Below are 24,509 nucleotides of genomic sequence, written 5' to 3' on the forward strand. Positions count from 1 at the left end.
AAGAATTTAAATTTTGCTTGTGATATAAATAAGAGATGTTAGTGAGACATATGTGTCCCAGAGGATCCCCATGATCTGGAACAGGCTCCCCCTCCATGTAAAGCAGTGCCCAGCCATAATCTTATTCAAACACAACCTTGACCAGTGAATTGGAAATCAGAAATTCACCTTGGGTCAGGCCTGCATGTGTCTAGACAGTAATGCCCAAACTAATATAACCCCCCACACATAACTTCTAGAATCTTCCAATCTCACATACCCCCTTCTAATAAATGCCCATGATACATAGGGACACAAATGTATTGGATTACACGGCTTGGCTTATAAAGGTCTTTGTGGTCATTAACCTAGTATATACCTTATGAAAGTATCAGGCGGGGTGGTGAGGAGAGGGGATACAGACAGTATTGAGAAACACAAGAGATCTTGCCAGAAAATGTTATGGAGAACATAAAAGTGTGGGGGAATATAAACCAGTGTCTTAGATAGCCCAAGAGTCACTCATTGATGTTGCAAAATGTATTTGTGCATTTACAGAATGAAGTGACAAGTCATTATAGAGATTATGTTCACAATGGAAGGTAGAGTGTGTCCTCAAGGAGTAGTAGTGATGTGAATCACCAAGCACTTCCTGGAGCAGGTATTCTCTTCATGGTTTTGTACTTGGATAGCTGTGTGTTTGTGTGTATGTGTGTGTGTGTGTGTGTGTGTGTGTGTGTGTGTGTGTGTGTGTGTGTGTGTGTGTGTGTGTGTGTGTGTGTGTGCGTGTGCACGCGCGTGTGTGTTTATTGCAGCTGGAGGGAGCACAGCCATACTGAGGTCTTACTGAGGTGTGATCATTGTCATTAGACCTACGTCATGTAGAGAAGTCATGGCAGTCTCATAATGTTTAGAAGAAGAATTTTCTATTTCTACCAGAAGTTGCACGCAGTTCAGTCACTCATACTTGTTCACATACAAATGATCAGTTCATTGTGAAATAAAGTTATTTCAGCAGAAACTAGTACAACAAGGGTGGTATTCATAGTCCAGCTCTTTGCATTTTCATAGCAGTGACCAGGAAGAGCAGCACTACATGGAAATGCAAATCCCAGACTTACAGCATGAATACGTACATGAGAAGGAGTTGTTGTAAATATGCCCCCATCACAAAATCATAACATGCTTAAGTTGAGGTCGTGCATACATGGAGATATTACTGAAGGAGGTTGCTATGGTAAATGTTACATTCTGATGCTTGTGAATATGAAGACATGTTACTGAAGGGGTCAATTGGGGAAATGTTTCATTTTGATGCTTATACTAACATGGACATATCCCTGAAGGGGTCGCTTGGGAAATTAATTCATTTGTGTTTCAGGGAAGTGCTTCTGCATACATGGTCAGACTGCCAAAGTGATTTCTGGGCAAAAAAAAATTATTTTGTATCATTTTAGTGCTTGCGCATACTAATGAAGCTGTTTCTGGAGAAAAGTTTATGGATTGCAACTCCAATATCAAAGACAAAGCATTGTTTTTAATAATGGGTCAGCTTACCACACAGATGTTGGACTATGAATTGCAAAACCATCTCATTACCATACTGTGCTTTACAACACTTCTCAATTGCATTGCATTATTTTCAAGGCCTTTCACATTAGTGTAAATGGCCTCTATGAATCTTGTCTTTGCTACACTCATTCCGAGGCAACAGAAATATTCCAGTCATATTTGCCCAAAAGATTATGAATACCAGCCTTAATCTTTTTCTTTTTTGCTTCTCTTTCTTTTTCTCTCTAATTTAGTCTGTAGCAACAATTCTTCACATCTTCCTTGTCCTTACTTACTCACTGCATTGCCAAGCAGACTGCCCTTACTGCTGCACTAGCAGTAAAGTCACACAATGCTAGTCAAACCAGCATGCTCTATATTAATGTCCTCATTACCAACCAGCTACTCATGTATTGACCCTGCTGTGTAGGAGTCATTATAAATGATATGGTTAAAAGTGATCTGCCACTAGCTCAATACTTATAGAAAAGGGTGCACTGAGTCTTAATTAATTGTTTTTGACAATCATGCAAGCCATTCATTGAAGCCACAGTTATGATCATGGGCTGTTGTACAGCCTTTTTGTATTAAATTGTGAAATAGAAGACATCTATTGTTTAGCATTTCATTTCATTTTTAGTGAAAAAAGAAATGGATTATACAGGTCCTCTAAGATTTCCCTTTAAAATGAAAAAATGAGAATAACAAAAGTGCAAGTATCTATGCCATAAAATTAGATGCTGCACACTCACCCAGTCGCTTAAGTCAGAAGATGCTTTCCTGTGTCTGGTTCCTACATGAAATAAGTGCTAAATTCAACAGTCTGATTTTGCAAGAAAGAAAATGTTCTAATCTATCTACATTCATGAATATATATACATATATTTGTATTACCTAAGAAAGAAAGAGGTTGTTCTTATCTCCACCACTGGTGGATCTTGGAGAAGCTAAACCTTTTTTTTTTCCATAATAAATTTTTATTGATATATATTTTCAAAATACAATAAAATCACACACATAATTCACTACTATTACTATCAAAACTATATACAATATCTACATGAAATGCTTCCATATAAAAATCGTCATTATTCCAAAAAAAGAAAAGACACCAGGGAAGAAAAACAAAGCCGAAACATTTGTAGAAGTACTTTGCGTCCATACATATCATACATGTTTTCAAAACATTGTTTCCTCCACATATACATCCAAACTTTAGTATATTCCTAATAACAGTATTATGCTAATATAATGTTAAAAACCTTTTCCCATATTTTCGGATTATTAATATTTTTGTTACTTTGCTTCAGGAGTAATTTATGTGCTAATATATGCTTTATAGCCACAAGCTTGAAATTATCCCATGATGTCTTGTCTGGTTCTAACCAATTTGTAGCTATATATAACTTCATCAGCAAAAAATATTCATACATATTATAGTTTGTGACCTAGAGAGCTCTCTTGGAGGAACATGTAGAATCATAAATTCCCATGATAACGTTGAACTTTGATAACCCATCTTTTGTAGTTGTGTTCTAAGAGAGTTCCAAAGCTTATATATACACTTGCAGCTCCAGAACATATGAAGAAGATCCGCCATTTGATTTGTGCAATATGGACAAGTTGGAGAATTCCTAGGATTAAATTTATGTAACCTCAGACGAGTATAATAAGCATTATTCCAAATCATCAACATGCGATACATCAACTTTTGAAAAGAGACCGATTTTATTGTTAAATCAATTGCTTTTAATACCTGATTATCTGCTACTGTCATTTTGTTTACCCAATACCCTGACAACAGAATTTTATCCTGGAATTTTAAATCTTTAATTAATTTATTTGTTGTTGTTATAAATTTGACCTCCTGTTGGAGAGCCTGCCACAATTCAGAGCATTTATCCACAATTCCGACTACCGGTTTAAAGTTTTCAAAATGACTCAGAGTAAGTTCTCTGATTTGTCTCATGACAACCACATAACTCTTAGGAAGATTCAATTCCTGCCTAACTTGCGAAGCCGATAAATGAAATTTATTAAAAACATCAATCAGAGTCAAATTAACTATTAATGGGAGTTTACTAAGATCAATCAACTGATTATTTAGTTTAAAATTGGGATTCCTATGGAAAGGCTGAAAAACCATCATATATTGCAACAAGTCTACTGATTGGAATAAATTTTGCAAAGATGACACATATGTTTTAAGTGGTCCATAATCCCATACTTTATCAAACTACTTTTATCCAAAAAGGGTAAAGCTTTAGGATTTATGTTCCGATCTAGAATATGCTTGTAATTCAAGACCACCCAAGTTGGTATCCACTTTGTACTAATTACCTCGTAATTAGCAATTCTTAAACACCTGTTGGCATTCACAATTAAATAGTATACTTCAAAATTTGGTAACTCAAGTCCTCCTCTACTCTTCGGGGTCATTAATTTCTCATACGATATTCTAGTTTTCTTTGGCTCCCAAATAAATTTAGCTAGATCTTTATGAATTTGTTTAAAAACTGTCTTTGTAATTGATACTTGAGCAGACCTAAAGATATACAACATTCGTGGTAATATATTCATTTTCACTATTGATACTTTTGCCAATACCGGTAGTTTTAAATTCCTCCATCTGCCACAATCAGCTACTATTAGTTCCCATACTCATTTAATATTATTACTATAAAAGTCCTTATTATCCGTAGAGAAGCTAATACCCAAATATTTGATATTTTCTTTACATGACATCTTCCCCACCAGGGACATTGATGAAAAAGGTTTAGGGGTTCTTAACGGGAAAATACTAGTTTTCTCCAAATTAATTTTGTAATTAGAGACTTCTGAAAATTCGTTTATAACATTTAATATCTTTTCACTATCAGAAATTGGGGTTGTACAATAAATAATAAGATCATCAGCAAATGCCGACATTACTAATTTATTCCTATAAAGTATTGATGCATTATGATACAAATTTTGCTTAATATATAAAAATAGAGGTTCTAAATAAAGGTTAAACAATAAGGGGGACAAAGGGCAACCCTGCCGTGTACCATTTTTAATCTGTATTCTTTTAGAATAACTCTTATTAATATATAACGTAGTATATGGATTACTATATAATATTTGTAGTATCTGAATAAATTCCTGTGGCATATTGAAATAAGGCAACACATCAAACAAAAAGTTTATATCCACTCTATCAAATGCTTTCTGAGCATCTATTATAAGGGCATAAATATTAGAGTTGTTTTGTTTAGCATACATCATCATATTATGTAGTGTAAGTGTGTTATTACTAGTTTGTCTAGTTGCCATAAATCCAGCCTGTTCCTTAGAAATTAAATGGATCATAATCTTTTTTAATCTACCTGCTATAATGGTAGTTAGAATTTTCATATCCACATTTATTAATGATATTGGCCTGTAATTATCCGGGCTTTGGGGGTCTGAATTAGCTTTATGTATAAAGATTGTTTTTGACGCATTAAGGTGGGGGTCACTAATTTTATTCCTGATTATGTAGTTAAATACATGGGACAATATTTTACCAAAACTATCAGCAAACTCTTTATAAAATTCAACTGTCAAACCATCAGGACCTGGTGACTTATGTACTTTCATATGTTGAATTACATATACTATTTCCTCTGAAGATATAGGTTTAATCAGATCACCTTGCAGACTCTCTTCTAATTTTGGAAAATTAATTTTTTGCAAGAATCTTTTATTCTGTTTATGTATAGACCTATCAATTTGACCCTCATAAACCTTGGTATAGATTTTTTCGAAAATATCAATAATATCCTCAGTTTTAGAATATACTGTGTCATTGCATTGTATTTCCGAAATATGTACAGTTGTTTTTGATTGATTTATAATCCTTGCCAATGCTTTTGACGGTATTTGAACATTATTGGCATATTTCACTAAACACCTATGCTCCTGAAGTGTTACTCTACTATTATGCAGCAAGAAGAGATCCCTTTGACATTTCAACATTTCCTTCTCTGTTTGAGCATTAAAATTCTGAATCAGTTCTTTCTCGAGTAGCTTCACTTTTGTTTCTAGTTTTTGAATATCAATGTTTTGCCTTTTCTTATAATATGAGGCTTTTTGCAAAAGAAATCCTCTAATTTGAGATTTAACTGCTGCCCATTCAATATCAGGAGTATGTTCCTGAAGCTTCATCCTATCTGTTAAATCTTTCAGATATTTTACAATTCCATCTATTATATCCTTTTTATTTAACAGATTTGGATTAAGTGACCAATTGTAACCTCTATGCATTCTTATATCTTTTAAATCCTTAGAAAACCTTAACGAAATTTTTGAGTGATCCGATAGATATTGAGTATGTATAACCACTACTGGTTCCAAATTAATTAATGCTTTGGATATCAAGAAAAAATCTATCCTAGACCACATTTTGTGGCATGGTGAATAGAAGGTATACTTAATTGCATTATTAATATTATGTGCATAACAAAAGGGGTCATATCATTGAAAATCTTCCTTGAAGTCATTTAATGCTATCCCGGCCTGCTTATTAAATGCTCTTTGTGGACAAGACCTATCCAACTTTGGATTTTGATAGGTATTCCAATCCCCACCCACAATAAAATAATAACCATCATACTGTGTTAAGATTGGATATAATGATGTTATGAAACTTTGTTGGTCATTACATGGTGCATATATATTCAAAAGTAAAAGAGGTTTATCAAACGCATTATCCGATAAAATAACATAACACCATTGCCCATTTTGATCCACTTTAGAGTCTAAAATCTTGTCTTTGTATTGAGTTTTAATAATAATAGCTACTCAAGCACTGTTTGTCTTACCTTCTGATGCCACTACCGCTCTAATCCAGTTCTTTTTCCTAATATCATCCCACTGATCATTTAACAAGTGTGTTTCTTGCAAAAATGCAAACAGTGCTTTGTCCTGTAGCAGTATGTGTAGTAACAGCTTCCTCTTCTTCAAGTTCTGGAGCCCTTTAACATTCCATGAGTCTAATTCCCACATTGACAGGTCTAATTATCCAATAATAGTATAAAAGGGAAATTGTCCAATGGATATGTTTTAACTGCATACTAAACATAATCTGGAAGCATTTCCTAGATCCCGTCCCCAGCCAGTGCCTACCCACTTTACCCCTGGACCAGGACTTATATAGGTCTGATATGTGAAAAAACATGAACAAGGTTAAAAACACAAACATATTTAAAAGCTTCATGTAATAAAACTTAAAACATTTCCTAAACTTACAACCTATATATTCTAACTTAGCTACTACAAAGTCTAAACTAAACATTCCCTAACAAACACTGATATTGCTCTACAGCTTATGTTCCAACTATTAATTAAGCAAATCTGTATTGTAAGTTAGTATTACCATTTAAAGAAAAAAAAATTTAATATATTAACTAGCTACTTATACTTACCCCAAATACCTCTTTTGTTACAATCATTATTTATATACCACTTTTATTGAGAGAGAGAAAGAAAGAAAAAAAGAAAACAAAAAAAAAAAGGCAGCAAAAAAATAAATGCATCCCACATTATAATTCTGTACCATACACAGTGCCTGCAACTACCAATTATCAAAGTTGCAATTGCATGCTTTAGTTCCTAACTATACTGACATTAGTTGTCTGATTAACACCACCCAATAGCCAGTATTTACCTATTTATATTCATATATATAGTGCTATACCTTGCACCCACTGCAGATATTGTAAAAATATAATTTGGTTCAAAACTATAAGCAAAAGGAAAAAGAAACAGGAAAAACAGATGTTATTATATGCTTTACGTACATATTCTAATGTTATTTACTTGTTAAAAAAAACATTAACACATTATGTCAGTTCTTTTCAGCTTCTCAAATCAGGAAACCATCAGTAATACTCGCGATGGGGGACCGCTTTCGCAGCCGGACCACAGGAAGTGTTACATCGAAATCCACACTCTCAGCTGCATTCAAGGGATTTCCTGTTTACCACTCGACGAAAAAGTTTGTAGAGGTCATAAAAGTTCGGAAAACGGCCAGCAGACCCTCGGATTATCACAAACAGTTTTATTGCTTTTACCGAGGCCTAAACGACTTAAGCAGGGAACAAAGGATTACCTAAGCCTCGAAGTATAGTAGATACTGGATCTGACCTCAGGAGCATGCCAGTCTCAACGGAAGTTTCTTTCAGCCCTCTGATGCAGGTAAAACTTTAAAAACCTTCAGAAACACTCCCTTTGCCTCATTTTTAGCAGAAACAGAGTATTTAATCCCATCCACCATAAATGTAAGCACATTAGGATATTTTATCTGGAATTTAATTTGCTTGTCAATCAGAAATTTACAGTATGCAGATAAAGACTGCCTAGCTTGCCTTACTTGCAGTGGTAAATCCTGAGCCAGAGATATTTTATTATTTTTCCACATAACAAAGCCACCATTCATTTTTGCAGTAAAAAGTATTTTGCTAACATCTTGAAAGTTCAATATCTTAGCATATACAGGTCTAGGCATATTAGAAGCTTGTACCTCTCTCAGTGCTCTGTGTGCCCTTTCGATAACAATTTGTTTCACTCCATCAGCATCATTTAACAAAACTTCAAGTATTTGTGTTATAGTTGGTATTAGCTCTGCATACTGAATGTTTTCAGGGATCCCTCTAATAATAATATTATTTCTCCTAGACCTCGCTTCTAAATCAGTAAGTTTGCTTTGCATGGCTTGTAACTCCACATCATGTACCTTTGTTTTCTTCTCCAGCAAGTCTATTTTGTCCTCAGTTTCTGAAATTCTAGCCTCTGTTTTGTCCATTCTCTGCAGCAACTGATTACATGAAACTCCAAAAGTTTGTATTTGAGTAGTCAGGTCCTTTAAAGCTTCTTGTATAGGCAATAAAGCATGTTTGATATCGTCCATGTTCAGTGGCTGATCAGTTTTAGATCTAGTCTCTGGTTTCTGTTGTTCCTGCTGTCTAGTAATTCTTTGTTTTTTCACATTGCCATCCTTTACTGGTGACTGTAATTCTGACAGCTTTGTTTTGGTAGTAGTTGTTTCCAAGCTTTTTCCTTCTTGTGACATTTTCCTTTCCCCAAGCTGACAGGTAAAATGAAGAATGCAGACAGTCCTTTGTTTATTTCTCTCTTCAGATCTAGCTAATCACTTGGAATCCTGATAGATAAAGACTTTTTTTTCCACTTTTTTTTCCTGGTTATAGATTAATCAAGTGTAGATGCATCTTTTTTTACTTTAATTTGATGTTCAAACCTCTTGGTATCGACTCAGGTTACAGATTTTTCTCAGGTTTATTGAGGAGCTGCAGGTCAGCAGTGTTTACAGAATGGCAGCCATCTGTGAATCTCCGGAGAAGCTAAACCTACTGAATGAATATTCTGTGATAAAAGACTTGGAAAGCAACACATTTTCTAGTTAAAAGACCAGAGGTAAAGAAAATCTTCTCAGATCTTTCAAAATCTGCTCTCACTTCCATCAGTCAATAACCATTTACTAAGATTAACAAACTTTCAACTACATATTGTTTACTGTTCAAGCACTTCTGCCATATTTATACTTGAGGCTTGGGAACTTTTACCTCCCAGCAACAAGTACACACTTCCTGTTTTCAAGAAGTTATCACAAACGGAAATGTGCTATAAACTTTCTCAAATGTGTCATTTTACTTTATGTATTTTTCAGCTTTTTGACATATCATGGTCACCATTCAGTATTTGATTTCAATCTATGAATGCGACATTTGCTGAAATTATATCACTTATGGCATTGTCATTGCAATATTACCTAAGTAAGTCAGATTCTGTGCTTTCTGTACACAGTTGCTTTACATGCAAAAATCAAAAGTCACTGCAATGACTTGTCATAAGACAGTCTCTTGAGAAGACCATTTTGGAAATGCAGATTTGAAGAGAAAGTCTGGCATGGGCTTCACCATTAGCCATGCTGATTACTTGAAATGATATCAGGTGAAGTAGATTCTCAGAATCCTAGCTAATAAATCTTTTGAACAATCAAAAGCACATAATGGAATATAAAATATAACCTAACATATCCCTGCAACTTAATTGCTCAACCTGCCAGCTCAGACTACTATTACATACTTAGAGAAATTAAAACCATACTCTACAGGCACTAATAAATCATTGTTTTATGCAGTGAGCACAGGCTTACAATCAGCTCCTACTTAGCATTTCTGCTAAAGGGACTGTGATGCAACCAGTGTCTTACTGAGAAATTGACTGTAAGTTATACAGTATGGTGGCACAGTGCTCTGAGTGGTTATGACACTAAAGAAAATCTGTATAAAGTCTAGACTTCATAGGGGTATGCAGGCTGTTAAGAATAATAAAAATAAAGAGATGATTGAAAAAAATAGTTTCTTGAGTATGACCATTCCAAAGTTCATCGATGAAGCTAATCACAAGCACCTCTGCATTTTCTGGAAGCAGACCAGAACAAAATATGTTTAGCATTTCTCTTTCTCCATGATCAGCCCACCAACAAATATAATCTGTAATTTAACCTGTTTTTGTGTTATATAGCCAGAGCCCAAAATTACATTTTGGCTTTTATTTGGCAAAATAACACTTGCACATGTTAGTTTTTAATATTTTGACATTATAGTCTTATAATTTTTTTAAAGTCACTTGTCAATTCTGATTGATTATTTTGCTTTTTGATACATATTTTTAGAATCAGTCCCTGGGATTCAATAAACTCCATGCAGGAATAGTGATATTCCTGCATAGAGTGGTTCAGGTCCATGTAGCCACAGCAGCGCACCTTGCATATTCATGAAGGCACACTGCTGTTTAAGCTACACAGAGATGAACGAGTGCAGGGGGAGTGTTCAAGAAGTGCATGGACATTGAACATGTCCCCTGCACTCAGAACGTGCTATACGGCACTTTCTAATCATGATCTGGGAGAATATTAGAGAATTTCTCTAATATTATGCCAGTATTTCAGTGTCTGTGGACACAGAAATGAAATAAATGATCATTTCAGTGTCTGCAAACACTGAAATACATATGGCAGCAGGAAAGCAATGCAGGGGGTATATGACAGGCTCTGTGACACACCGCCTGAATTGTAAAAGTGCCATACTATATCTCGCAACTTGCTAAAGCAGGAAATGTGTACAAAGCTGAAAATAATGGGGGATAAAGCCCTAAAAAGGGACACATCTTACATATTGCCTTCACAAACTTAGAAAGTTGGTAGAAAACAGGTCATGCATTAGCATGAATTACCAAAGGATAGAAATCTGAAAGGCAAATGTATGCCAATATTCCCTGAGAGCAATCCATGTGGACAAAGGCACAAATAACGGGGTGACAAAACACTAAAAGTAGGGATACTTCTGAAATACTGCCTTCACACACTTAGAAAGTTGATAGAAAACAGGATATGTAATTAGCATGAATCTCTGAAGGATAGAAGCCCGAAAGCCAAATGTATGCCATTGTTTCCTGACTGCAGTCCTCAATGACTTGTCAGAACACCACAATACTCACTATATAACATAATAATATAATAATAATATTTTAATATTTTCTTTTTCTAGGCTAAGGAATGTTTAAGCATAGATAAGTGGGTGTGCACATTATGGCCGACTGCTTACCATAGCTAAAACATCCCATAGGAGATAAATACAAACATACAGCTTAACTTTCCAAGCTGAGATACTGTAGCGGTTAGAATCCCGGCTTTACATGCAGGCATTCACAGTTTGAGTACCAAGACAAGCAAGTTGTTTTTACATGGAAAAGCAGTGTTAAAATTATTTTTTTAAACTTAAATTATGTAGTAACTGCTTTTTGTCAACAAGGGTAGTGTAGCTGGTGTAAAATGTAAGTGTGAGTGCATATAACATGTGAAACCACCCATGTACACACAAGTGTCCCATACAGTATAGTTACACCCCTTGCCAATGTAAGGAAAGCACATAGAGGGATGCCATATAAAGCAAATCATATACACTTAATAAATGAAGTCAGTATTGTGATATAATTAAAAAATTAGAAGTGAGCAATTATTAGCAATACTCAGCTATGCTTAGCAGGTGTAACCATTGCTATGATGTGAATGCTAAGCAGCAGGTAGCTTGGCTAAGTATATTTGTGCACTGTTAAACAGTGCTCAACAACTTCTTCATTAAACAGTGTTAAAGCCAGCTTAGCATGTTTGCGCACTGCTTAGCAGAGCTTAACCTTTTCAAAATGATCCAATGACAGCAAAGGGTGGGAATATCGCAATATTTAAATGGCGCAGGCAGGAAATACAGCCATAATCTGTTATGGTCCATCTGTGCAGATACAATGGATGGCATAGGAGAGGGAGTGTGCTTTCGAGTGCAACTCTGGAGCATTCAGGAGTCCAGAGTCATGGCTGGACTCCTAGTAAAAAAATATGAGGAGAGACTGCTTCAGGGCCAGTATCAGGGCCTCCAATACACAGCGAAGGCCTGAGACCATCTGACACGTGACTTCACCAGTGCTACTGGCATCCCCCAGACAGGTGAGCAGGTATGGCACCACTATGCTGACCTAAAGCATAGGAATGGGGGTGGTTTTGGACCAGTGGATCCAAGATGGACGGGCCCTGGAATGCTCCAGTAGTGTGTAAGTATCACTATCAAGTAGTTTGTAGCAAATACTAACCTGAGAATATGATAGACATATATGCATAATATGTGTTTTTCTCCCCTACAGCTGCAGCAGAGAGGGCTGTGAATGTTGAACCCCACAGTGACAGACTACTGAGGCTGCACTGACAGACTGGTGAGTAGAAATCTATTTTGCAGTATATTGTTAAAATAGCTAAGAAGGAGTATATTGCTTACTGCTAGTAGGTATACTGTTACTGCGTGACTTGAATAAATAAAAAAGTTTGACTAACGAATATTGAAGTACAATAAAGACACTTACAAAAAACTGGTATGTTTATTCTGGTATGTTGTTGTAGATATATATAGAATGTATGCAGGTTCTTCACAGCAAATATGGCATTGACAGTATACATTAACTGAGTTCATCTGTGAACAAACTGTTAGGAGAAACTATAGATGTAGCTGTAAAACGAGATATAAATTAAATGTGAAATATATGCTGCATTAAGCTCTGAACCATGAATAGTAATATATAAAGCATCAGTGTGTTCCATGCAGCATTGCCTTGTGTTAACCTTTGCTTTCCAGATTGTAGTACTCCAAATGAGTAATGTACAGTACAATAACTATCTGTCATGCATGCATCACAGGATTACAAGCTTAGACTGTATAACCAAGAGACTATTAGGCAGAAACCAATGAAACAAGAAACAGCAGTTCCCCGGTAGCTCAATGTGATGATAAATAGCTTAGCTGTTTATTTTGCACACCCAGGCATTGTTCAAATACAGGGAGTGGTACTTGTGCATATCTACATACAAGGAATTAGGAATAAATGTAAAAACAGTTGGGTAGTGTTAACAGATGTTTTCCTCACAGGTTTTACAGGTAAGTAAATGTTGCCAGTAGCTGAATGAAGGGTATACTAATAAACTATGTACAACTATTCAAATATAAAAAATAAAAAATGTACAATAAGCTGGTTACATAAGTGTGCACACCCTTAAACTAATACTTTGTTCAAGCACCTTTTGATTTAATTACAACATTCAGTTTTGTTGGGTAGGAGTCTATCGGCATGGCACATCTTGACTTGGGATTATTTGCCCACTCTTCCTTGCAGAAGTGTTCGAAATCTGCCAGATTGCAAAGGCATCTGTTGTGCACAGCCCTCTTCAGGTCACCCCACAGATTTTCTATTGGATTTAGGTCTGGGCTCTGGCTGGGCCATTCCAAAACTTTAATTTTCTTCTGGTGAAGATATTCTTTTGTTGATTTGGATGTATGCTTGGGGTCATTGTTGTGTTGAAAGGTGAAATGTATCTTCATCTTCAGACTTTCTAGCAGATGCCTGAAGGTGTTGGGCCAAAGGTGACTGGTATTTGGAACTGTTCATAATTCCTTCCACCTTGACTAAAGCCCCAGTTCCAGCTGAAGAAAAGCAAACCCAAAGCATGATACTGCCACCACCATGCTCCACCGTGGGGATGGTGCTCTTTTGCTGATGCGAAGTTTTGTTTTTGTGCCAAACATACCTTTTGGAATTGTAGCCAAAAAGTTCAACTTTGGTCTCATCAGATCATAACACATTTTCCCACATGCTTTTGGGAGACTTGATGTATCGTTTTGCAAATTTTTGCCTGGCCTGGATGTTTTTCTGTGTAAGAAAAGGCTTCTATCTTGCAACCCTGCCCCATAACCCAGACATATGGAGAATACGGGAGATTGTCACATGTAGTACACAAGAAGTACTTGCCAGAAATTCCTGCAGCTCCTTCAGTGTTTCTGTAGGTCTCTTGGCAGCCTCCCTGACCAGTTTCCATCTTGTCTGTTCATCAGTTTTGCACGTTTATCCAGTTCTTTGCAACATCGCTATTGTCCCCTATTTTCTTCACTTTTTGATGACTGTCTTCACTGTGTTCCATAGTAGATCCAATGCTGTGGGAATTTTTTTGTACCCTTCTCCTGACTGATACCTTTCAACAATGAGATCCCTTTGATGCTTTGTCAGCTCTCTGCGAACCATGGCTTTTGCTGAGGCAGGCAACTGAGTAAATGTCAGGAAAATCCTACTAGTGCAGCTGAACTTTATTTGGGGTTAATCAGAGTCTCTTTTATTGATGACAGGTGTGTACCCAAGAAGACTGAATGTTGTAATTAAATCAAAAGGTGTTTGAACAAAGTATTAGTATAAGGGTGTGCACACTTATGCAACCAGCTTATTGTACGTTTTTTATTTTTTTATATTTTCCCCCTAACAGATCTGTTTGTTTTTCAATTGAATTGTACAGGTTATAGGTCACATTAAAGGTGGGAAAAGTTTTTAAATTACTTATTGTGGTCTCATTTTTTTATATCACATACACCTGGCATTTTAACAGGGGTGTGTAAACTTTTTATATCCACTGTGTACAGAAAAATATATAGATAATATATATAGAAATATACATATATATATATATATATATATATATATATATATATATATATGGGTCTAGGTTACAACGTCGACAGATGAGAAGACCGACAGCGAAATCACCGACACGAGAAGATCGACGGATGAAAACACCGACGTGGAGAACACCGAGATGGGGAAAGGATGTGTAAGTATGCGGTAGTGACGGACGTTAGGGTGCGAGTAAGGTAAGGGTGCAGTAGTGAATGTTTTGGGTTAGGGGCGGGTTAAGTGAGTTAGGGTTAGGGCGCAAGTTAGGTAAGGGTGCAGTAGTGAATGTTTTGGGTTAGGGGCGGGTTAAGTGAGTTAGGGTTAGGCCGAGTTAGGTAAGGGTGCAGTAGTGAATGTTTTGGGTTAGGGCGGTTAAGTGAGTTAGGGTTAGGCGGGTTAGGTAAGGGTGCAGTAGTGAATTTGTTTGGGTTAGGGGTTAAGTGAGTTAGGGTCAGGAGCAGGTTAGGTTAGTGTGCGATAGTGACGGACCTTAGGGTTAGGGTTTCGGTTAGGGTAGTGGATAGTTGTGTATGTAAGGTTTAGTGTTTGTTTGTTAGGATTTAGGTGTGCTTGTGTTGTGTGTGTGGTTTTTGGTCAGGGAATTTGTTTTGTTTATTGGTTGTTGTGATGATGTGTTGAGTGTGTGTGGTGTCGTGTTTGTGAGCTGTCGATGATGTGGTGTCGGTGATGTCGTTGTCGATGTTGTGTGCTGTCGGTGTTATAACCTAGAATATATATATACTCATAACATGTAGTGGAATAATACCTCAGAACCATACCTCTCAACCTCTTAGTGCAAGAAATCTGGCCAAAGGCTATCAAAATGGGGGGACAATGGCCCAAAACTAGGGATCTATTTTAAATATTGCTCTTATAAATGTAGAAAGTTGCTAGAGTAACAGGGTTTGTTTCAGCATACATGCTCTGAAGGATATGAGGTCTGAAACTGAAATGTATGTCATCATTTACTGACAGAAATCCTCAGATCATCACAGTGATTTACCAGAGAAATACAATTAATGAATCTGTGGTAGAGACCGGATATATGAGCAATAAACATGGACATTCGAAACAATCCAGCCAGTCGAGAGGTATGCTCAGAACCTCTTAGTGCAATCAATTTGGACCAAGCCTGACAAAGTTGGGGGAGAAAGCCATGAAAATAGGGACATATCTGAAATACTGGAGTAGATAAGTTGACACAGTTGCTGCAGTAACATCCTTCTGTCTGTTCTAACATATATTGACTGAAATAGCACAAGTCCAACACTCAATTACTTCTCGTTAGTTAGTGACTTAAATCCTCACATCATTCCCACTGATGTGTCAGAAATACACAACCCTTATAGGGACCAGGCAACAGCACATCCTACAAATACCTGGGCATAGCATCACATTAGGGAAGCTACACTGAACTGTTAAGCATGTCACCAAGCATCGTCCAAAGTACATTCAGACTGACACAACACTAACCCAAATCTGCTCTGGGGAATTACACATGTATTTGCATATATATCAGGCACTACAGGGATGTAACAGCACTGAAGAAAAGACACCATGTGAGAGTGCATACCTACAACCAATTTCACCACAGTCATAGTGACATACCGGTAAGCCAAATGAACAGTAGAGTATAAGGACTGTGTGAACAAAAACATCATGTTTCCCACTCACACACTACCCCTACATATACTGGCCCAATTCACAGTGTAGTATGAATCCAGACCATGGTATGGGACATGTCTCAGTCTGCCCCTACAAACATATACAGCCAATAAACCACCACAAATTGGAGCAGCATGCACAGTCAGATAGAAAATGAGCCATAACACTTACATCTAACCCCTTCCCTACACAGGCCAAATAACATTTACACACCACACTGCTACACAATCCTGACAGTCTGTCAGCAATTGCCAGAAATACACAGACCTCTCAACTGTACAGAGTCCCACAGAATGTCCAGGCTTTGTCCTCATATATAAGGCCTCTTCCACATAACATGTCTGGCATTCAGATACATCACTGGGATGATATTAGGAATGAAGGCACTAAATAACGATATACCACACCTAAATAATGATATACCACACCTAAATAATGATATACCACACCTATTAACCTCTTACTGCATGACATCTGGACAAAGCTTGGCACTCTTGGGGGACAGAGGCCTAAAAACAGGGGCATATTTTAAATATTGCTGTTATAAACTGAGAAAGTTGCTGATGTAACAGGGTTTGTTGTAACATATCTTTTCTGAGGGCTATGAAGTCAGAAACAGAAATGGATGTTACCATTTACTGACTGCAATCCCCAGAGTATGCTACTGATTTTCCAAAGACAAAAATGTCTGAGGAACACACCAAGCATAAGAGTCCAAACTCTGGCCATTCTGCGGATAGGCCTACAGCTGAAAGTTATATCAAGCACATAACACTGCCAGATTTAAAATCATGCAGAAAATCCATGTCCACACAAACCCTATTAAACTAACATTAATCCAACTGTATAACAGCAATACTTACGTTCTATTCCTATGTCTGGAACATTCTCTCTCATTTTGTTGGGATGTCTCCACAGTTTTTGTTGTAAGAGGTATTTCCAACTACCCTCTGTGATGCTGTTGTTCACACACCTCCATAAAGTCCTACTCACAGACAAGAAAAAGGGACAATGCCCACATGACATACTCAATTATAGGAGTGTGTTGCCATGCCATTGGCTATAGGAATAACAACACAGCTGTTCTGCATGGAATAAGCAAGTGTGGGACACAAAGTGGTGCACAGGTCATCAGCTGCTCATGAGCATTATCTACAAAAGGCAAGCTGCTGCCTATACAAAACAGTTATATACCCTACATCTTGAAGAGAGCAAGAGAGACAGACAGACTGACAAATAAACAAAGAAACAAACCAACAGAAATTGGAATCAAAACAACTATACTTTGGAAAAAAAAGGTATGTCAAACAAGTAAGCATGTAATGGAATGCAGTAGGGGGTATGTAATAATGGGAAATATGAAACTGAACAAACATGTCTCAACAAGATTTCTTGTAATGATATATTGCTGATCAGAACCTATGGCCATAGCGTCTGGGTCTGTCTGCAGTGACATAGATCACAGCTCAGACCCCTGAGTCACCCCAGGAAAGGATGGCTCACGTATTACTACTACTGGGGTGTGTGTTGAACAATACTGACTGTGACACTGCTAGGCCAACTACTGAGATGTCATAGATATCCATATGTTACTTATGAATACAACTATGATATACATGTTTGTCTCAGAAATGTGAGAGACCTATACAGAGTAGTTGCATAGTAAACTACTGTTGCAGATGTGTGTGTTGAACTGCATGTGATATACTGAGCTCATATCATTCAACTGTCCAGTGTTATGCACACTGACCATATGCGGGCCTCATATTTGTAGACATTTACTCATAGAGTTGTGTTATGTCTGGCAAATCATTGGCAAATCTGTGAAGACTGACATTACATCTCCTTCTTTTTCTTTTGGCTGTTCTCGTTTGGGGTCACCAGAGCAGATTATCTGTTTCCATTTCTGTATCTTGCTCTGTCCCACCAACCACATGCATGCCCTCTCTCACCACATCCAGAAACCTTATCTGAGGCCTTCTTCTTTTCCTCCTACCTGGTAGCTTCATCCTTACCATCCTTTTCTCAATATACTCAGCATCCCTCCTCAGCACATGTCCAAACCAATGTAATCTTGTCTCTCTGACTTTGTCTGTAAACTGTCCAACCTGGGCTGACTGTCTGATATACACATTCCTAATCCTGTCCAGCCTCATCACACCCAGTGCAAATCTTAACATCTTTAACTCTGCCACGTTAAGCTCTGACTCCTGCCTTTTTGTCAATGCCGCTGTCACCAACTCATATAACATAGCTGGTCTCACTACCCTCTTGTAGACCTTCCCTTTCACTATTAATGGTACTAGTCTTATCAAATATCACTCCTGACACTCTTCTCCACCCTCTCCACCCTGCCTGTACTCTCTTCTTCACTTCTCCTCTACACTCGTCATTATTCTGAACTTTTGATCCCAAGTATTTAAACTCATCCACCTTCGCAGACTCTACTCCCTGCATCCTCACCATTCCCCAATCCTCCCAATCATTCAAACACATATATTCTGTGTTAGCCCTGCTGACCTTCATTCCTCTCCTCTTGAGAGCATATTTCCACCTCTCAAGGGTCTCCTCAACCTGTTCCCTACTCTCACTACAGATTACAATATCATCTGCAAACATCATAGTCAATGGGAACTCCTGTCTGAACTTGTCTGTCAACCTGTCCATCACCACTGCAAATAAGAAAGGACTCAAAGCTGATCCCTGATGTAATCCCGCCTCTACCTTAAATGCATCCATCAATCCCACCACAGACCTCACTGCTGTCACACTACCCTTGTACATATCCTATACCACTCTTGCATATTTCTCTGCCACTCCTAACTTCCTCATGCAATACCACAACTCCTCTCTAGGCACCCTATCATATGCTTTCTCTAAGTCCACAAAGACACAATGTCACTCCTTCTGACCTTCTCTGTACTTCTTCTTTACTTAACAAAAGTGTCAGTTTAGGTTATTTAAATGCTGATGATGCTCAGAAGAGGCTAACTATGAACAGTCATAGTACTGCCACATTCTACTGTTTACCTAAAATTCACAAAAATATACAGGCCCCTCCGGGGCACCCTATTGTTTCAGGTAGAAATTATTTTACTTATAATTTGGGACAATTGCTGCATTTCCTGTTGCTACCCAAGGTTGTTTTATTACCTGCTTATGTTAAAGATATTTTTGATTTTTAAGCAAGTTATGGACAGTACAATGGACTAATAAGATGTATTGAGTAAGTCTAGATGTGAAAAGTTTATATAATAACATTAAACACTGCCATGGCCTTGAGGCAATTAGATTCTTCATGGGGGAGTCACCTACTACAGAATATAGTTTAGATTTAGTACATTTTTGTTTGAAGAATAATTATTTTGAATTTGATAGCCAGGTTTATCATCAGAAATTTGGAACAGCTATGGGGCGGCTTTTGCCCCCTTATATGCTAATTTAACCATGGGCTTATTTGAAGTTGAATATGTTTACAGGAAAAGATTTTTTGTCAATATGTTAAATGTTACTTTAGATTTATTGATGATTTAATTTTTTTATATGAAGGAGGGGAACAGGAAGTGCAGACTTTTTGGATGAATTACAAGTACACACATTTAATTTCACATTTGATGGCATCGAAATAGGGAAGAAGGTGTCCTTTTTGAATGCAGATTTGTTACTTAAGGAAGATGGTATACTAACCACAAAAGTACATAGGAAATTTCAGGGGGATATATGTTATTTGAAAGCAACAAGGTGTCATCCTGGGCATACGATTGATGCCTTACCTTAAGGTGAATGCATACGTCTTTATAGACTATGAGGTGATGAACAAGATTTTTTAAGGGAAATAGGTTATACTTTAGAAATGTTTAAAAAGCATGGGTATGGTGAAGATATAATTGCTAAGGCATGGTCTAGATTCAATAAAGAATACATGGGAAACAACAATAGAAAATGGAAGGGAGTTAAAAATTAAATAACAATATTGAATCTGGTTGGGAAATGTATTTTGTAACCACATATAGTGGATTTAGTAATAGGTTTTATGAGATAGTACAAACACAGTGGCAACTGTTATCAAATTTAAAGGCTGGAAGTTCATTGATGCCTAATAAACTTGTTGCTTCATATAGAGTGGGTAGGAATATTAAGAGCTTTTTGTGAAATCTAGGTTTTGCAAACCCAAGGAGGTCTTATATAGTCATTAAGAATAAAAGGGACTGTAGGATGTGGTAAATGCAAAGCATGCAAATTTATTGTGCCTTATTTTGGAGTCTTAAATGGTTGAAGATTTGAAGTTTGTGGGAATTATAGAAGGGACATTGAAGACATTATTTATGCCCTCAGATGTCCTTGCAATAAGTTTTATGTGGGTGAGTCCAAAAGAGTTTTAAAATAAGGCTATTAGAACATGTTCATGATATATTAAATAAAAAGGAACAGAGTTCAGTGGCACAACATTTTTTGGAAGCACATGGTAGTTCTGTTCATGGTTTACAAGATACAATTTTAGAAAACATAGAGTGTGTTTTTTTTTTTTTCGGGGGGAGGGCGTCAGCAAGAATAAACTTCTTTATAAAGAAGCAGTGTATATGTTAAAGTTTGGTACTTTGTTTCCAAAGGGTATAAATTTTGATTTTAATTGGCATGTATTACTTTAAATGCTTTTTTTAAAGTGTTTTATAGTATCAGTTGATGACCTTATTGTTTAATTGCTCATTTAGTAGAGTATATAAAACCAGTGTGTGATGTGAAGTAACTGTGTACTCCAAGAAGGCAGTGTATACCGAGACGTCAGAGAGGAATACATTTTATTCACTGGGTTCCTGGTCTTTGTTCTTCATTGTATTTGCTGCTGTTCTTTTGCTGTTTTGCTGTTGTTTTTGCTGCTGTAGGATTATGGCCAGTGATCCCAATGTGGATGTGCCTAGGATTTTTAGAAATTCTACCATGGATACTTCTCAACGTTTGCTGGACAATTATGTTACACACCCTCCTGAACCTAACCGTGAACAACTACAATCTAGACTTGCTGGTAATAGTAATAGCAGAATAACAGAAAACCAGTCCACTGTGTGGGATAAATGGGAAGATGAAAGAAACCACAGGTTATTTAATCTGTTTTCAACTATTGGCAGAAGGTATGACAATGCTGTGAATCACGAATTTAAAAATATGTGACAAACTTGAGCAACTTATGAGAAAAGAAACTGCTGGGTTTTTTTAATATTCAGAGCCTGACCACATACTTAGAACTTGATATAACTCCTAGAGGTCTTAGAGCTTATAAAGTCCCTGCTACACCATTTGATTTATAAAATGAAAATGACAAGTTGTTTTATAAGCGCTGGGTTGCAGCAGCACATAAATGCACAATAGAGTGGATCTCTATCCTTGTAGAGAGAGATAGGGTGAAACAAACAGAGCTACGAACTGAAATCAGCAGTGTGTGCAGTAAATTAATCTGTACGTCTGGCTCTGAATCTGTAGACAAACTCCTTACAGACATTAACTTGAAATTAAAATCATATGAGGAAGAAATCTTGCAGAGAAAAAAGAAAAAGTCAGAGATACCCGTGACTATAATAATGGTACTGTCTTTGGGGGAAGAACCAATCAGAAAGCAAATAGAGGTCATGTGAGGTTTCAAGGAAGTGAACGAGGGGAGGAACGGCATTCCTTCTCTTCTGTTGGTACTACTTATAATACATCAACAGGGGAAGATGAACAACATGGAGGGGATGAATATCCAGAATTGCCAAGGGCACAAAAACCTTCAGAATTTCGTCAGACCTTTCAGAATGGGCCGAATTGCTGAAATGAAGAACCACCAAACAGAAAAAGGCAGAGAGAGAACCAGTTTCCAAACCGATGGCATTCTAATCCCCCCAAAATAACTACTACAAACAAACCAAGTGGTGAGAATGCTGGCTATGTTGTACGTATTTTCAGGCAGTGAACGTTCTGTGTTGAACTGTGGTCTGAAGTTTGTTCCCACTGTTGTTCCCAAGCTGTAGAAAGTGAAAAAATACATTTTTGGACTGGTTAGGAAATTACAATTGAAAAGTATGTTCAATAATTTAAATAGTACTAAACAAAATGAATGTATTAATGCCAGAGATTATAGTATGGAAGAGAATTATTTTTCCTGTGCTTCTGATGATGAATACAATGCACACAGCTTATTTGATACTAGCTGTGTTAAAACACACAGTAGTTATGTTCCAGGTTTTTTTATGCTGACATCAGTTATTTTCATGAAACAGTAGATTTTTTTACTGAAACTAAATTAAATGTGTTTTTAAATGAAAAACAGAATATTGTTTACAATTTAACTAGAGAAGAGTGGTCAGCTTTACTAAATATGACTAAAAATGAGCAGTTGGTTTTCAAACCTGCTCACAAGGGAAACAAACTAGTTGTGATGCATATATCTCAGTATTTGAAGATGTGCCATGAACATTTGGATGGCAATTCAACTTATTCAAAGGTAGACACATGTCCTTATTTGGGAGCCTTAGTCGAATTTAAATCTTTACTTAACAAAGGTGTCAGGTTAGGTTATTTAACTGCTAACAATGTTCAGAAGAAGCTAACTATGAACAGTCATAGTACTGCCACATTCTACTGTTTACCTAAAATTCAAAAAAATATACAGGCCCCTCCAGGGCGCCATATTGTTTCAGGTAGAAATTATTTCACTTATAATTTGGGACAATTGCTGCATTTCCTGTTGCTACCCAAGGTAGTTTTATTACCTGCTTATGTTAAAGATATTTTTGATTTTTTAAGCAAGTTAAGGACAGTACAATGGACTAATAAGATGTACTGGGTGACTCTCGATGTGAAAAGTTTATATATTAACATTAAACACTGCCATGGCCTTGAGGCAATTAGATTCTTCATGGGGGAGTCACCTACTACAGAATATAGTTTAGATTTAGTACATTTTTGTTTAAAGAATAATTATTTTGAGTTTGATAGCCAGGTTTATCATCAGAAATGTGGAACAGCTATGGGGGTGGCTTTTGCCCCCTCATATGCTAATTTAACCATGGGCTTATTTGAAGTTGAATATGTTTATAGGAAAAGATTTTTTGTCAATATGTTAAATGTTACTTTAGATTTACTGATGATTTAATTTTTTTATGTGAAGGAGGGGAACAGGAAGTGCAGAATTCTTTGGATGAATTACAAGTAAACATATTTTATTTTATATTTGATGGCATCCAAATAGGGAAGAAGCTGTCCTTTTCAGATGCATATTTGTTAATTAAGGAAGATGGTATACTAACCACAAAAGTACATAGGAAATTTCAGGGGGATATATATTATTTGAAAGCAACAAGTTGTCATCCTGGGCAATACGATTGATGCCTTACCTTATGGTGAATGCATCCATCTTTATAGACTATGCAGTGATGAACAAGATTTTTAAGGGAGATAGGTTATACTTTCAAAATGTTTAAAAAGCGTGGGTATGGTGAATATATAATTGCTAAGGCATGGTCTAGGTTCAATAAAAAATATATAGGAAATAACAACAGAAAATGGAAGGGAGTTTCCAAATTAAATAACAATATTGAATCTGGTTGCAAAATGTATTTTGTAACCACATATAGTGGATTTAGTAATAAGTTTTATGAGATAGTACAAACACAGTGGCAACTGTTATCAAATTTAAAGCTGGAAGTTCATGGATGCCTGATAAACTTGTTGATTCCTATAGAGTGGGTAGGAATATTAAGAGCTTTTTGGTGAAATCTAGGTTTTGCAGACCCACGGAGGTCTTATATGAGTCATTAAGAATAACAGTAGGATGTGGCAAATGCAAGGCATGCAAATTTATCGTGCCTTATTTTTGACTTTTAAATGGTTGAAGATTTGAAGTTTGTGGGAATTATCGGTGTGACACTGAGGGCATTATTAATGCCCTCAAATGTCCTTGCAATAAGTTTTATGTGGGTGAGTCCAAAAGAGCTTTTAAAATAAGACTATTAGAACATGTTTGTGATATATTAAATAAAAAGGAACAGAGTTCAGAGGCACAACAGTTTTTGGAAGCACACGGTAGTTCTGTTCATGGTTTACAAGCTACAATTTTAGAAAAAGTAGAGTGTGTTTTTTTTTGGGGGGGGGTGTCACCAAGAATAAACTTTTTTATAAAGAAGCAGTGTATATATTAAAGTTTGATACTTTGTTTCCAAAGGGTATGAATTAATTGGCATGTATTACTTTAAATG

The sequence above is a fragment of the Protopterus annectens genome, chromosome 1.part0 (genome assembly GCF_019279795.1).
Source record: "Protopterus annectens isolate FY-2018-M chromosome 1.part0, PAN1.0, whole genome shotgun sequence".
Lineage (NCBI taxonomy): Eukaryota > Metazoa > Chordata > Ceratodontiformes > Protopteridae > Protopterus > Protopterus annectens.